Source organism: Typopeltis vanoorti, chromosome 17 (assembly GCF_054136105.1).
Source record: "Typopeltis vanoorti isolate ZY-2024b chromosome 17, IOZ_Tvanoo_1.0, whole genome shotgun sequence".
Lineage (NCBI taxonomy): Eukaryota > Metazoa > Arthropoda > Arachnida > Uropygi > Thelyphonidae > Typopeltis > Typopeltis vanoorti.
Window position 1 is genome coordinate 69,779,569 of NC_143565.1, and position 6,397 is coordinate 69,785,965.

Sequence of the window (6,397 nt, forward strand, 5' to 3'; positions counted from 1 at the left end):
TATAATTTCTCACCTTTCATCCTTGAAGCTTATTTGTAAGCTTATCTGAGGATGACAAATAATAATAATAATAATAATAATAATAATAATAATAATAATAATAATAATAATAATAATAATAATAATAATAATAATAAAAATTCCTGCATGTACCCTCAAGGGGTGTACAGGATATCATAGCACTACATGAAAAATTTACATCATTACTAACTTCCTCTTTATAATTTTCCTCAAAATCAGTCTGTTACCTGTCAAGACTCCAACATTATCAGATAGTATATTTCTATCTTCTAAGGCACTTTTTACTCTATCAATCCACCAATATCTTGGCCTTCCTCTGAGTCTTTTTCCTGCCAATCAGCCAGAGAACACTTGTTTTTCCAATCTTTCCTCTCCCATTCTATTTATATGACATACCACCTGAGATTAGCTCTGCTAACGCATTCCTGGATGCTGACAATGTATAGTTCTTTCCTAATATTCTCGTTTTTAATATGATATTGCCATTGATGCCATCTGTTCATTCCCTAACCTTTCTCAGAACTCTCAGCTCCATAAGCTAAAATTCGTTTGAACACTGTCTTATATACAGCTAACTTAGTGTTTTGACTAATTTCTCTTATTTCATATTAATTTATTCAGTTGACATCCTACCATACCAGCTTTGTTGATTCTTTTGTCTATTTCCATATTTTATTTACCATCTTCACTAAAAATCGTGCCTAAGTAGTTGAAATTTCACTTGTTCTCTAGGTTCTCCATTCGCAATGCAGTTGATATTTTCAATGCTTCTGCCTATTTTCATTGTCTTTGTCTTGTTATTGCTGAACTTCATACCATATCTATTACAACAGTTTTGCCAGGGAATCTTGCAGACTTCTAGCAGATTTATTTAGAACATCGTCCGCATAAAGCAAAGAACTGACATTAACGTCTCAAATTTTGATATCAGGTTTAATACCACTTTTCTTCATAATGTGATCCATATAGATAATGAATAACAGAGGGAATAATGTACATCCTTGTCTGACACCAAACTTAACATTAAACCATCTTGCTGTCCTTCAATTCTAACTGCTGACTTACAGCTCAAATAAAGACTAAGTATTACTTGATATAATTCCCCATTATCACCATATAACTGTAGTGTATTGAATAGCTTCTCTCTTGGCACCTTATCATATGCCTTTTCCAAATCGACAAAACTTAAATACAGATCTTTGTTATAGTCCCATGATTTCACAATTATCTGTCGTAAAGTGAAAATCGGATCCTGACAGCCCCTATTTGGCCTGAACCCAGCTTGTTCTTCACCAAGGTTCTCTTCACAATCCTTCTCAACCGTTCCTCAAGTATATTGGCATAAATCTTATCAGGAACACTCAGTAGAGAAATACCACTGTAATTCTCACATTCAGTTTTATTTCCCCTTTTTGTATATGGGTTCTATGAGAACTCTACTCCAAGCATCTGGAATTCGTCCCTCTGTCCAGGCCCTCTGAACTATGTGAATAATGTAAAGTCTTACATTGGCTGCAGTGCAGCCAATGCAAGACCTTTATACTTCCATATTTGAGTATTTCTGATCGAATATCATCTACTTTTGCTACTTTTCCACGTTTCAGGTCTTTGATAGTTTTTTCTACTTCAAGCATGTATATGTATTCCTGACTGTGCTACCATTGCTTGTTTCATTTATCAATTTTTCGAAGTAATTACTCTATACTTCAAGGATATTTTTTTCACCAGTTTTCATGTCGCCTTTATCATCTCTAATTCATTTTACAGCACTCTTTCCTCCATTTTTGAGCTTCTTCAACAACTTTCAGAATATCTTGCCACCTTCTTGATATTTATTTTCTATGTTCTTGCCAAAGTCCTCCCATGAGTTTTGTTTAGCTAGTTTTACACAGTGTTTAGCATTCTTGCATTTGTCTCTGTATTCTCTAAGAGCACAAGCTGAGTTATTTGCCAGGAACTTTTGATGTGCTTTCTTCTTTTCCTTCACTGTCTCTTTAACTTCCTGTGTCCACCATGAAATTCGGGTTTTTCTATCCTTGCAGACAACCTCCCCACCACATGCCGCTCTGGCTATATAATAATAATAATACTAATACTAATACTACTACTAATAATAATAATTCTTTTGGTGTTTGAATGATCTCGATGGAAATATTTCCGATAATCTGTTGACCAGAAAGACTCTCTTCATCATAATCAAGGACTATATGTGTTTAAGCATTGCTATTCAACCTGTCAAAGGATACAATAAAACAGGAATCGATAGTAACCGGAAGTACAACTTTTACCTCCAACGTGAAGTACTAAAAGCATGAGGAAACTCTCATGTCAGGAAGCTTCATTTTTTTTTTGTCTGACACATGCAAAAAAACTAGTAAGAAATAAGATACAATCGATTCAGTGCAGCTTGCGTGCACTCTGATGAAAGTGAGTAGGTGTGTTGCATGTCAGGATGTGCGAAGAACTCTACCGGTGGAAGAGAAAGTTCATACCAGTTTCGTGATATAAACGCTGCTCTCTTTGACAGCTGTGAATCAGATATTAGGGAGATAGATTAGGTTCGTGGATAACGTGAATTGGTATAAACAACACAGACACACTTGACGAGGTTGAAATGAGGGTTCGTCGGTGATAATAAACAAACTAAAGAAACATAATAAAAAGATAATACAGAATATTTCATTCGAGTAGCTTTTATCAGCAGTATTAATCTTCCATCGAAGAGACCACTTCTCTCTGTGAATCTATCATTCAATGTTTCCGCGTTTGAAAAATCATATTACTGAATTAATTTTATTTCTGAATACGCATATCTAGAATTGTAGAAATATATCTGAATTATATATATTAGAAACACATATGATTTAGGCTAAATTCTAAGTCAGTATGATCACTCTATGTGCTGTAATTGTCCATCACAACTTAAAAAAAAACAACTGAAATTGGTGGTGTTCGACGAAGTGCAGACAATTTCCTGGTGAATTGTTAACGATTAGTTGAATCTTTAATTCTTTAAATATGAAGATTAAAAGTTTAAATGTAACGAAATAAACGTGTAGAAATGGAATTGAAACGACAGCAAGAAATATTATACGCAATGAGAAATAATAACCAAGGATGAATATTGACAAAACGAGATATCATCTCTATCAATTTTATATTTATTAATTTTATTTCTATTAATATAAACTTTTTTTAGATATCTTTAAAACAAATTTTGAAAAAAAAAAAAAATTTTATTAAATGTTAAATAAAAATACTAATTCAATTAGTACACCATAAATATAAATATATAATTTTAATATAAGAATGACGCATTTGAAATAATAAAATGGAATTCAATTTTAATATTCCAGTAATTTCTCAGAGATTGGAAAATCCGGACATTTACCTCTGAAAAAGCCTGGTAATAACCCACAACTTCCCCAGAGCTACACGCCCATCAGTCTTCTTTCCTGTCTTGGCAAAGTAACAGAAAAGGTCATCCTATCAAGACTACAATCAGCAGTGGACAAACAGAAAATATAATCCCAAATGAGCAATTTGGGATTGATTAGCAAAGCTCACAACACAGTACAACAAATTCACCGACTAACAGAACATATCACCCATGGTTTTAACTGGCACCGTCACACTGCTGCTGTATTTTTAGATGTTGCCAAGGCCTTTGATAAGGTCTGGCATCAAGGCCTTATCTTCAAATTAATTGAAAACAATATCCCAATTAAACTAGTGAAACTCATATACTCATATATTAGTGAAAGATACATGCAAGTAAAACTCAACGGAATTGTGTCATCAAGGCGCAAAATTCTGGTGGGAGTACCTCAGTGTTCTCTTCTGGCCCTAATACTTTTCACAACTTACATAGCAGATATTCCTCTCAATTCAAGAACAACTACTACGGCCTTTTATGCCGACGACACCGCTATTCGCTCTACCGCTATTCAATCCTCACCTAGCAATCATCAGACTCCAAGGAAGTATCAATGAGCTAGCAAACTGGTTCACCAACTGGAGGATTCAAGTGAACCCCCTCAAAAGCTCAGCCATGCTGTTTTCAAGAAGAAAGGTCTGCAATGAAGAAGACATCCTGCTCTCTGGTCATAAGATCCCATGGCAATCAGAGACCATATATCTTGGGGTATTAATGGATAAGAAAATCCTTTTCAACAAACACATCAATCTCACTGGCTCCAAATATTCCAAAGTAATAGCACAGTTCTACCCATTGATCAACCGCAAGAGCAAATTGAACCTACATAATAAATTGCTTCTTTACCGGATGGTAATACGTTCAGTCATTACCTACACCTCACCAGCATGGTGTCACACTTCAAGATCAAACATTTCGAAATTGCAGGGAATCCAAAACAAATGCCTTAGGATGATTCTGGATGCACCGTGGTTCATCAGAAATTCACAGATTCACTGAGAAACCGACATTCCATACATCTCCTCCTTTCTTCGTGATCTTGCAGAAAAATTCTTCGTGAAGTCAAGTTCACATTCAAACCCACTAATCGCACGAGCTGTCAATTACAATGAGACTAATTACTTCAAACACAAAAGACCGAAGGCTATTCTTCTCTCAACTGATCATAGCTAACACAACTTCCCCCCAGAGGGCGAACTTAATTGCTCACAAATCTCCCATTCCCAAACAACTCTCATTACAGATAAAGGGGAATATGAAAAGCACTAGTGCTTCACCCATCCTGTCAATAACGTTAATGGTTAAAATAAAATGGAATAACACAATGGAAAACGCAATTTCATTTTTTGCCGTTTTGAACATTGAAATTGAAATAAAACTTTATATGTGATAGAAATGTAGTTTTTTGTTTATAAATATTTATAAATATAAATATATTTTTTATAAATTGTAAATATAAATATATTTTTTGTTTGCAAAATTTTTTAGAAATTGTAAATATTTTTTGTTTGCAAATATAAATATAAAATCGTAACTACTCTCGGAAGACCCATCCTCTAGAGAGCGCCTCCCCTGGGTGGCGGATAGGGGAGCCCACCAGATATGGCAGGGTGGTCCGAATATGTTGACTCGTGGACTACCAACAGGGCCACAGGGGGCTATCATCTTGATAGCAAGGGAAGTGGCTTTCCCATGGACCCTAGCTGGGTCTATTCTCTCTCTACCCTCTTCTTTGAGATAGGCCCCCTTGCTCTTTAATCTTTCCTATATGGCATTCCTCACCCAACTCTTGTAACTCACGACCCTAATGCTATTAGAGTAATCGAAGGCTATGGGTCATTCTATTTCTATCTCTACTCTATGTCTTCTCTTTAAAATTCTCTCCTACCACTTTAAGGCAAGCTTGAAGGCCTCAAGATGGCAGCTCCATCACCAAGCTAGACTGCAGATGGCCACTAACCCTCTCAGTCAAAATTTTAACCCACTAAAAAGACTCATGAAGATAGTAAACGGACAGACGTTTTTGGTAACGGACCAGCTTGGAATAAGGATTCGAGAAAAAAATTATCGAAAACAAAAAAAAAAAAAAAGGGAGAACACCTATTGGAATATAGCGACCTGGAATGCGAGAAGTATCCACCACAAAATCATAGAACTGGACCAAGCACTAGAAGAAAAAAATGTAAAAATAGCAGTAATTAGAGAATCTAAAAAAAGCAGAGAGGAACAGAGTAAACTGAAAATTACATCTATGTATACAATGGGGTAAAAGCAGAAGAGAGAGAGGGAAATCTGGTGTAATGATCTTTCTAAATAAATCTCTTAGAAACAATATAATCGATTACAACTTTTGAAGCGATAGAATAATAGAAATGAGAATTAAAATAGACAGAAGGCTATATGACAGTAATTGGAACTTATGCACCTGAAGAAGGGAAAGAGGAGGACTCAGAAAACTTCTACACCCAACTGCAGAACATATTAAATAAGACCAATCCTAAGGATCACATTTTGGTAATAGGAGATCTCAACGCAAGAATTGGCAATAAACCATATAAACCAAACATAGGACCTATAGGAGAACTTACCTGTAATAGAAATGGAAATAGATTAAGATATTTTACTATAAACAATAACCTTAAAATAATGAACACCGTCTTCAAACATAAAGACATCCACAGATACACCTGGGAAGCAAGAGACACAATAAGCATTATTGATTACATAATCAGCACTATCAAAATGTCAGAAATTATAATAGATACAAGAGTATACATAGGATCTGAAATAGAATCAGATCATTACCTTTCAATTGGAAAAATAAAATGGGAACCAAGATGGAAAACAACAAAAAAGCACAAGGAAAATAGAAATTTTGAATCCTTCAAAGTTAGACTTTTGGACGACAGTAGTATTAAAGACTTGTACCAAAAAGAATAA